We start from the raw sequence: 10,180 nt of genomic DNA, 5'->3' as shown, positions 1-10,180 counted from the left end.
GACAAATTTATTTATTTATTCGGCTACACCAAAGCACTGCAGAAACTACATGATCTTAAAACATTTTGGATCATGGATAATCCTTCATGACCTACGAACTCAGCTGCTGGTGGTGGCTGCTGTCAGAGTCCCCAACACCGCCAAAGGTCAGACTGGTTCCTCTCAACTTTTCTTGAATGATCCCGTCCAACCTAAGAGCCATCTCAAGTCTCATATGATTCCTCCAGTCTCCCACCTCTCCTTTCCTAAAATAGGATTCATTATCAAATTTGACGTTCGGCAGTACGAATTTACTCCTCTTATTTACCTCCAGGTTCTTCAGTTTCTCAAAGCTACATAACCTTACAATCTCCTCGACCACACCTTCCTTCTCTTCGTCAGTGGAGAAGGGGCATCCCATGAACTTCGCCAACCTCTTCACGTTCCCTGCCGGGTCCGCCAGCATCTCCTCATAGTTTAAGAACAGCACCTTCTCAGGCCTCCGCAAGCTCTCTTCCCAGTACTCAAGAACGTGATCCCATATTGGCCCATACGAGCAAACACCCTCACAAAACAACTCAAAAGCCTTACCGAATGGTATTGGCTCCAACCCGTTGGATCTCCTCAACCTATTAAAGAAGAACCAGTCCGAAACAAACACATCCTTTGCATCCCGGAAAACATATATTATTCGACAGTCAGAAGCCTTGATAGAGTCTGGTAACAGTGAGTAAGGAGCGTGGGACTGGAGGATCCTAGGGGAAGGCGTGTCTTTAATTTTGGAGGCAAAGTCGATATCAATCAAGGGGATGCAGTCATGAGGGTTGTGGCTGAGGAGAGGATGGTCGGCAAACTGGTACCGATTTCGGTTTATGGTGGCAAAAGCTAGTGCTTTTAACCAGGTAGTGCCGGACTTTGGGTAGCTCATGAGGAAGAGGTCGCTGTGGCAAGCCTTGAAGTGTTGTTGGAGGGCGATGATGCCTGGGAGTATGTATTCGGCGATCCAAAAACCTTGGTATTTTCGGAGGAGATAAGGTTCCCATCCTTTGTCTAAGGGAAGGGTTGAGATGAGGTCACTGTACTCCGAAATTCCTTGTGCAAGAGTTGGATCTGCCTCCCTCTTATCTTCTTGCGCCTTTGGCGGAAGGGAGCCGTCGTGGGAGAGAGACGGAAATGTGGCCATGAGATGAAAGAAGCTATTGGCACGGTACGTTGCTTCAATGCGTTGCAGAGAGTGCAAGCATTCGTTGTTCTTATAGAAAATCCTATCATTGGAAAAGACACTCAAAGAAAGTACGTGTTACATGACATATAATATAAATATATTAATTGGGTAATGAATGGGATGTAACGATCGGAGGGCTGGGTTTCCTCCTATCTCCATTAATTAGTTTTGCATCCTTGGCAGCCAGCGCCCGAGATTGATAACCTCGAGCAACCTGCCGTTTTTGGCCGAGCAACCATCTTTATCTTGCTCGGCCTAACGGAAAGAAATTTTCTCCTTTCCTTATCCTCCTTTCCTATTTATTTATTTATTTGTTCATTCATTTATTTATCCTTTTCTTCCCTTCTGTTTTTTGTCAATATCTTTTTAAAACATGGTGCCTGACACTAGGTTGTGGTTGATGAATTGATACCCATATTTTGCACCGGCCAGATGTCGAGTCTTTATCTTTTATATAGTTTGTTCAATTTGATTTTTTTGATTTTTAGTTTCTAATCTTTGTATGATCACCTTTGATAAATGAGCATGAGAGAGGTAGGTGGGAAAAATTTCAATGTTCACAATGTTTCTCAAGCCACTTTTACCATACACAAGGGGATCCATCATCTTGGATGGATGATCGTTCATTGAACATTAGTATCTAGAAGTTAGACCAAAGCTGCAAGGATGGATATGCTTTTAAGGATTTGTTAAGGTAATAATTGACCTTTTTCAGGAGAAAAAGATTCCATTCATTCAAATCTTGTGGCATTACAAAATACCAATGGGTCGATATTAAATGCATCTTAAATTTTTAGAATAATTTTTTTTTTTGGATCATTTAGGTTTTGGGGCAAGACTAGTGTACGTTGAGGGTAAAATGAAACAGTTTCAATTAACATGCCAAATCAACCTGATATTTGGTCTGAGTATCGTAATTGCAAGTTTCATAATTAAAGTTCGATTTTTATTTGGTTCAGCCAAAATGATTTGGGATATGTTGGTTTTGGTTGAATGTCCTAAATCTTTTGCTGTCCAAAATAGTTTAATTTTGTGACCTAATAGGTGAATGAGGTGAAGATGTGCAAAGGTCTATGTCCATTGAAAGTTTCACCTATTGAATTTCACTCGGGTAGATGGGTGAGTACGAGGAAGTAGAAATTAAGCACATAAGTCACTAAAACAGTAGTAGTTAACTAGCCATAAGCTTTTTGCCGCCTGGTTAAATATCATTATTGAAGATTTAAGTACTTATATGGACATCAATTCTTATAGGATACTTTGATACTTGTAGATAGTCATTTGACTCAAAAGGCGAGAATCCTATAATCCTAGGAGCCTAATTCTATTCCTTTACTAATTCTATTCCTCTAGATCAGCAATAAACAATAATAAAAAAGAAATCATATATATAGAGGTCAAAGAAGCATTTTCCAAGGTAGTTAAGTCACAACTGTCTTTAACCAAGGGATTAGGGTTCATAAGGATATTTCATCTCCATACGTATTTCTTATTATTGAACCATATTTACTTTTAGCATAACAAATTAATAATGTTTACATTTAGCATAACAAATACAATGATTTTAATTTGTAGTCATATATGTGATTGATGTTGGAGATGACCATTTTTATATGCTGCACTACTTGGGCACTCATGTCTAGCTCCTAGAATCGGTATCATGTTTGTTTGCAAATTGTTTATACTTTAGACATTTGAATCCCAATCAATTCTTTTAATTGCACCTTTTAGGAATCACTAGAGAGTTGGAGTCCAATATCCGATTACTAAAGTGAGCTTTCGTTCTTCTTAGCGATTAGTAAAATTATAGGTCAGTGCATTAAAATAGCTTCGTGAAAAATTATTTTTTCTATAATTTTTAGGTCAATTGGGAAGTTTAAATGAGAAAGAGCTTATAATGCACATGTGGTTCATGTACACGTGACATCCATGTCTTTGGTCCTCATAATGGAATTTAGAGATGCCCATACTAGTATCAATAATTGGTTAAATGTGTTGGAAATTAGAGGAAAGCTTTCAGAGGAGAATGCTAGGTACGATGCGAGAGCATGAATGATAAGGGGCATGCTTGATTAAGATATCATACTTACAATGTGTTTGCATGTATGTTTTTAGGAGTGGTGGTTCACATGAGACTATTGTTATTTTGTGTTTGATATATAGAAAGGAAAGCTTGTACAAAGTCCAATATGTAATCTAATTTATTTGATTTTTTGAACAATGAGGCTAATTTCTAGGTTGTTTGAGTGGATCAAGCTGTAAAGTGAAATAAAGAAAGACTCTGAACCTATTTGAGACAGTTAAGTCAATTTTTCAAAAAACTCTCCTAAAACTCTCTCTCTCTCTCGACATATTTTTGAAAGAGAAATTTGCAAAAAGTGGTTTGTTTTCAGATCCTTTTTTGATAAGTAAGTTTCCATCCTTATTAAATATCTAGGAATCTTTCATAATAATATTAGAATAAGTAGAAGAACTATTTGTTTCATAGTAAAATAATCTTTCGTATCTCCTCCTCGCCCTTCAAGACTTCCATCATCCTGTTTTTTATCACTTTTTGTATTCAAAACTTTTAAAGAAAAACGTCTAGGTGACGCAAAATCAGATGTCTTAGATATTCTATTAATAGTCTCGGGAAACTTATTTACTTGCCCCTTCGATCCCATTAGTTTCTTTCTTGTCTTTCTTCTTCTTCTTTCTTCCAACAATTTCTAAACATTAGTCATGGATAAGTTATCCCTGCATATATCTAAACAGGCCTGAAATTTATTATACTCTAATCCTGGATTAGGGAACTTACATGGTTGAATTGTGACAGTGGTAAAGAAAACTGTACAGTTGCACTATAGGAATACCCTACTCATCAGTATTGCTGCATGCTACAGTTCTTGTAGCTGCCTACCACTCCAATGCTTAGATAAGAGAAGTGGGTAACCTATTTTTTTGAAAGAGATGGGTGAGACTTTTCTTGTTGGCATTTGGTGGAATGGAATGGCGTGACTAAAATGCTTGGAGACAAGTCTCTAATATGGTTGGAAAGTACCAACAAAAAGGTATCAAGGAGAGAAAAATGGAATGTCATACTTATAAAAGTTTAGTTGCAGGCATAGCACACCTAAAGCTGGTTTTCGTAGGCACTCATAATTTTTTTGCAGCCATGAGAAGAGACTGAGAGACCCATGTTTTCTGCCATGTGGATTTGCATGCAATTCGAGAAAGGTTTTCTGTCCCATCTTCCTCAAGTTTGCTGTAGGTGATATATTACGCCTTTTGTTTCTTTTCACCTACTTCGAAAAATCTGAAAAGTGCAACCGAGGGGTCAAACGTGTCAACTAAATATACAAAATTTGTGCTACTAAGTAGTCAAATTTCCAAATATAGAGGCTATATTCTTATCCGTTGGTGATCTTTTTTTCACAAATTGGTGATTCAGTTTTCAAAGGAGGAGAATATAACTTTTTTCTTTTTAATTTTTTTAATTTTTAGTTGGCGATTTAGTTTTTCAAAAAGGAGAATATAACATTAGGAGGGGCGTAGATATTATTGGAAAGAGGCTATCTTTAAAATAGAAGTGATATAAACGACATTTATTAAATTATTGCAACTGTACCCACTACCTCGGGCCAAGCCCAAGCTAGTTTCATGAGTGCCTACAAAATTTCAAAAAGCTACGGTTTCTACTTGAAGTGATATTATGCCAGTTTCACAGCGACAAGAAGATGTAGAGAGAAGCAGAGGAGTGAGACCTTTTTTGCTGGCATTTGGTGGAATGGAATGGCATGGCTAAAGAGCTTGGAGACAGGTCCCTAATATGGTTGGAAAGTACCAATAAAAGGGTGTCAAGGGGAGAAAAAAGGAATGCCATACTTATAAAAATTCAGACCTTGCTGGCATAGCACACCTAAAACTGGATTTTGTAGGCACTCATAAATTTTTTGCAGCCGTGAGATGAGACTAAGAGACCCATGTTTTCTGTCACACGGATTTGCACACCGCTCGAGAGAGCTTTTCTCTCCCCTCCCCCTTAAGTTTTCTATTGCTGATATATTACACCTGTTGTTTTTTTCACCTACTTCGAAAAATCTAAAGAGTGAAACCGAGGGGTAAAACCTGTCAACTAAAATCCAAAATTTGTGCTACTCAAGTCAAATTTCCAAACACAGAGGTTATATTCTTCTCCATTGGTGATTTTTTTTACCAATTGGTGATTCAATGTTTAAAGGAGGAGAATATAACTTTTTTTCTTTTTATTTTTTAAATTTTCAGGTGGTGATTCAGCTTCTAAAGAAGAAGAATATAACATCAGGAGGGGCAGAGATATTATTGGAAAGAGACAATATCTTTAAAATAGAAGTGATATAAATGATATTTATTAAATTATTGCAACTGTACCCACTACCTTGAGCCAAGCCCATGCCAGTTTCATGAGTGTTGGATATCCCTCGCACGCCGCAGAAAATTACAGAAAAATTCTGCGGGCAGCGGAAGACATGCGCGAGGTCTCGTTCACCGCATGAACATATTTTAAAACCGTCGTTCGTAGATAAATTAGGATTAAAAACTTTTACGTGATTAGGAAGATCAGATCTTCACCTTGCGCGGGTAGATGATCACTGCAATGTGATGATTGTGGTATTTGTTGAAGGTTCGCTTGAAGCCACACATGCGTCCGGCCTCTACAGGTATCCACACGAAGCAGAGGACCGATCAAAGCTCTCGAATCTCCCCGGGATGCTAGCTCCCTTGCAGAGATGTCTTTTGATGGCTGAAAACCTCCCTTTGAATCAAATATTGATTGCCTTGAGGAGGAGGAAGAAGAAGAAGGATGGATTCAAGGAAGAAAACAAAAGCCTTTGCAACCTTTTCTTTTCCCTTTGACTTGAAACCAAAAAGGGTGAATAAAAGGATGCATGCCTCCCTATATTTTTCATTGTCTCACGGCTGAAAAATAGATTGGAGAGGTGCTGTTCACCGCTCTTAAGGAAAGGAGAGGAATCCCATGTACTTCCAAGGAGGGAGGTTCAAAGGGGGGGCCCGCATGCCCTCCTTTTGAATCATCTTAAACGTGAGACCCTTATTTTCATGTTGGCGGCTGAAACCCAAGGAAAGGGGAAAAGAGAGGCTGTTCACGGCTCTAGGAAGAAAAGAATAGGGCTCACGGCAGCCCCTTCTTTTTCCTATTTAAGATTAGGATTGGAGCTCCTAAAAATTAGGAGCTCCATCCTTATCCTTTTGGAGCCAAGAGGAGGTACGCCCCTCCTCTTTTCTTTGTGATTTCGGCCAAGGGAGGGGCTTACGCCCCTCCCTCTTCTCCCTTTCTATCTCACGCCCCACTTAATCAAATTAAGTGGGGGGGGGGGGGGGGGGGGGGGGGTCAATTACAAGATGGGTCTAATCTTATTTCAAATAGGATTTTAAGTGAACCCATTTCTTTTCCCTTCAAATCCTAATCTAATTAGGATTTAATTGAACCATGACTCTATTGAACTCTTCAATCCTAATCCAATTAGGAGTCACTTATCTTATTAAATTAAAATTAATTAGGACTTAAGAAATTCTAATCTAATTAGGACATATTAAATTTCAGTCCTAATCTAATTAGGACTCTAGAAATCCTACTCCAAGTAGGACTCTAATTTAATTTGAAATCCTAATCCAATTAGGATTCTTAGAATCCTATTTCAAGTAGGACTCGTATCTAATATGATCAAGTCCAATTAATTAAATCTAATTAATTAAATTAAATTACAATCAAATTGTAATTATTCCTTCTTCAACTTGCTAATTATCAATCAAATTGATAATTATAAATTATTTATGATTCCTAATCACAATTCAACCATCGAATCGGTCAGTACCTCTAATGTGTGTGACCCCATAGGTTCTATTCTGTCTGATAGTGAGATATATTGCGATCTCTATCACAATATCATTGAAAACTCTTTTCAATAGGTTGGAATGATTCCAACTCAACTCACTAGAGATCATCAATCATCAAGATAGTCCTTGTGACTCTCACCATCCACCAGTGACACCTAGCAGCATGTAGTAGTAACCCAGCAGAATGGAATGATGAACCTCTAGGTACAGTTATCGTATAATACAGTCCTTCTATTATGGATCCCTATAGAACGGAGGTCATGGATAACTCGTCAAACCTCGTCGTCTGTCATATGTCTAGATTTATTCGACTTAAGTTTGAGAGTGGAAAACTCTTTTTCCACTGTTCATACAGCCCCGACCGAGGTTTTACGAACTCAGTCTTATAAATCACATGGGATCACTCCTTATCTACCAAGGTCGATAGATTCCATGTAGGTGCATACCCTACTCCTACAGTGAACCTACTGCAGCCAATATACACCACAAGGACCCATATGGCTAGAGACCATGTATACGTGCAGTCAAACTACAACAACCTCACTGTGAATAGCCGAAGCACCGCAGATCAAAGGACCAGTCACACTACTGCAACATCAAGTAAGTCACTGACGAGTGGATAGACATCCAAGTGACTACTTGCTTTAGTCACGCTCAGTGCCCTTGTTCTCTAACAAGCACTTGCATAATTGCTCCAGTGTCCCTACACTGACTCAAGACTCGTCCATCAAAGAAAGCAATCTGTGCACTAATCTCAGCGGATCGATCACCGTCCTCGTGATGATCCATCGATCATGAGCAATTCAGGAATTAATCACCAATGACACATGCCTCAAATTCTCAACTCTTGAGAATATGCGTCATCATCTTATTAATTCCTTAGGCGATTCATGGACACATAAGAACATGAATGATAAGAATGCCCAACTTAATAAATTCATAATTAGGTCAAGTACAAATTTATGTCCCAGAATATAATAATGCGTCAGCCAAATTGGCTTCTAGGGCATACTTTTAACAATCTCCCACTTGCACTAAAGCCAATCAGCCATAAACCTAAAGCCCCATCTTCTCAAGATGCGCTTCAGTTTTTTGCCGGCTTAGCTGCTTAGTGAAGGGGTCCACCATATTTTCTGTGGAGTCTACTCTCTGATCCTCTACTTATTTCTTTACAAGGTAGTCGCTTATTAGGTTAAACCGCCGCTCTATGTGCTTAGACTTCTGGTGAGACCTTTGGCTCCTTAGCTAGTGCTATAGTGCCTTTGTTATCGCAGTAGAGTGTTATGGCATCTGATGACATTACACCTAACTCTACAATGAACTTCTTAAACCAGAAGGTTTCCACTGCACCCTTAGAGACGGCTTAACATTCAGCTTCTAAGGTAGAATCTACAATGATCGGTTGTTTGGAACTTTTTCAATTTACTGAACCACCATTGCACATATTTTGATGTAGACTTTCTATCATCAATATGTGTGCATCCTTCTACCTTCAACTCTGATCTTTTTTCAAAGACTAAAAACATATCTTTAGTTCTTCTCAAGTACTTAAGACTGTTCTTCACAGCTATCCAGTGCTTCTTGTCTGGATTTAACTGATATATGCTCGTGACACTCATAGCATGTACTATATCAAGTCACGTACATAGCATGGTATACATGAGGCTCCCTATAGCCGAAGCATAAGAGATCTTGCTCATCCGATGAATCTCTTCAGATGTGTTGGGGCACATCTTCTTGGAGAGATTTATCCCATGCCTAAGAGGTAATAATCTCCTTTTAGAGGTTTTTCATGCTGAACTCTTCAGCACTCCCTCTATGTACATATTCTGTGATAGGACAAGCATCCTCTTAGATCTATCTCTATAGACCTTAATTTCCAAAATATAGGATGCTTTCCCAAGGTCTATCATAGAGAATTCCTTAGACAACCAAACCTTGACCTAAGTCAGTATGGAAATATCATTCCTAATTTGAAGGATATCATCCACGTACAATACGAGGAATGCAATAGCCCTCCCACTAACCTTCTTATAAACAAATGGTTCCTCCTCGTTCTTGATGAAATCAAACAATTTGATTATATCGTTGAAACGAGTGTTGCAACTCCGAGATACATGCTTTTATTTATGGATGGACCTTTGCAGCTTATATACTCTGTGATCACCATCACAATATCATGATATGCTGCAACAGCAAGCAATATTCGAATGTACTTCAACAATGCTACAGGTGAAAAGTATCCTTATAATCAGTGCCTTCGCACTGACTATAACCTTTCGCCACTAGCCTTGCCTTATAGGTCTCTACCTAGCCATCCGAACTTAATTTTCTCTTGCAGATCCATTTACACCCAATAGGTACTATACCTTCTGATGGATCTACTAAGGTCCAGACTTGGTTGGAATGCATGGAGTCCATCTCTGACTTCATCGCTTCCAGCCATCTCTCGGAATCGATGTCTAACATCGCCTCGTTCTAGGTATTGGGATCCTTACCTTGATCCCTATCTCCCATGAGGAACACTTCCTCTACATCCTCTGTAAGCATACCTAAGTACCTTTCAGGCGGACAGAAAATCCTACTAGATTTACGAGGTGGAGAAGGTACTACGTGTACTGGCTTAATATGAATAGGTTCTATAGGCACAATGGCTCGTTGCTCTTCAGAGACTTTTTCTTAGAGCTCATTTTTTCTCCCACTGCCTCTATCAAGGATAAACTATTTCCATGAAGATAGCATGTCTGCTCACAAATACTTTGTGATCCTTTGGGACGTAAAAATCGTATCCTAATAACTCTTTTAGGATATCCAATAAAACGAGCATTAATTATCCTATCCTCTAACTTGTCGGCCTGTTGTCGCTTGACGTGGGCCGGATATCCCCAAATCTTGAGATGACCAAGACTCGGCTTCTTACCATGCCATATCTCATACGGTGTGGTAGGAACAGACTTAGAGAAAACACTATTCAATAAGTAAATTGCTGAAAGTATGGCATCTCTCTAAAGAAACAAGGGTAAATCAGTGAAGCTCATCATGGACCTAACCATATCCAATAGGATTTGATTCCTCCTCTTTGACATCCCGTTGAGCTGA

General features: G+C 38.9%; 1 pseudogene across 1 annotated transcript; it reads right to left on the bottom strand.

Annotated features, from left to right (window-relative positions):
* On the bottom strand, positions 1–1,195 carry LOC103719799 (flavonol sulfotransferase-like pseudogene; annotated as a pseudogene). The gene has a single exon (XR_015973529.2). The product of XR_015973529.2 is annotated as a flavonol sulfotransferase-like pseudogene (transcript).
* Positions 1,196–10,180: the final 8,985 nt, after the last annotated feature.

The sequence above is a fragment of the Phoenix dactylifera genome, chromosome 15 (genome assembly GCF_051530095.1).
Source record: "Phoenix dactylifera cultivar Ajwa chromosome 15, Ajwa_hap1_PhDact_Kaust_v1.1, whole genome shotgun sequence".
NCBI lineage: Eukaryota > Viridiplantae > Streptophyta > Magnoliopsida > Arecales > Arecaceae > Phoenix > Phoenix dactylifera.
This window is presented reverse-complemented; position numbering and strand designations above follow the sequence as displayed.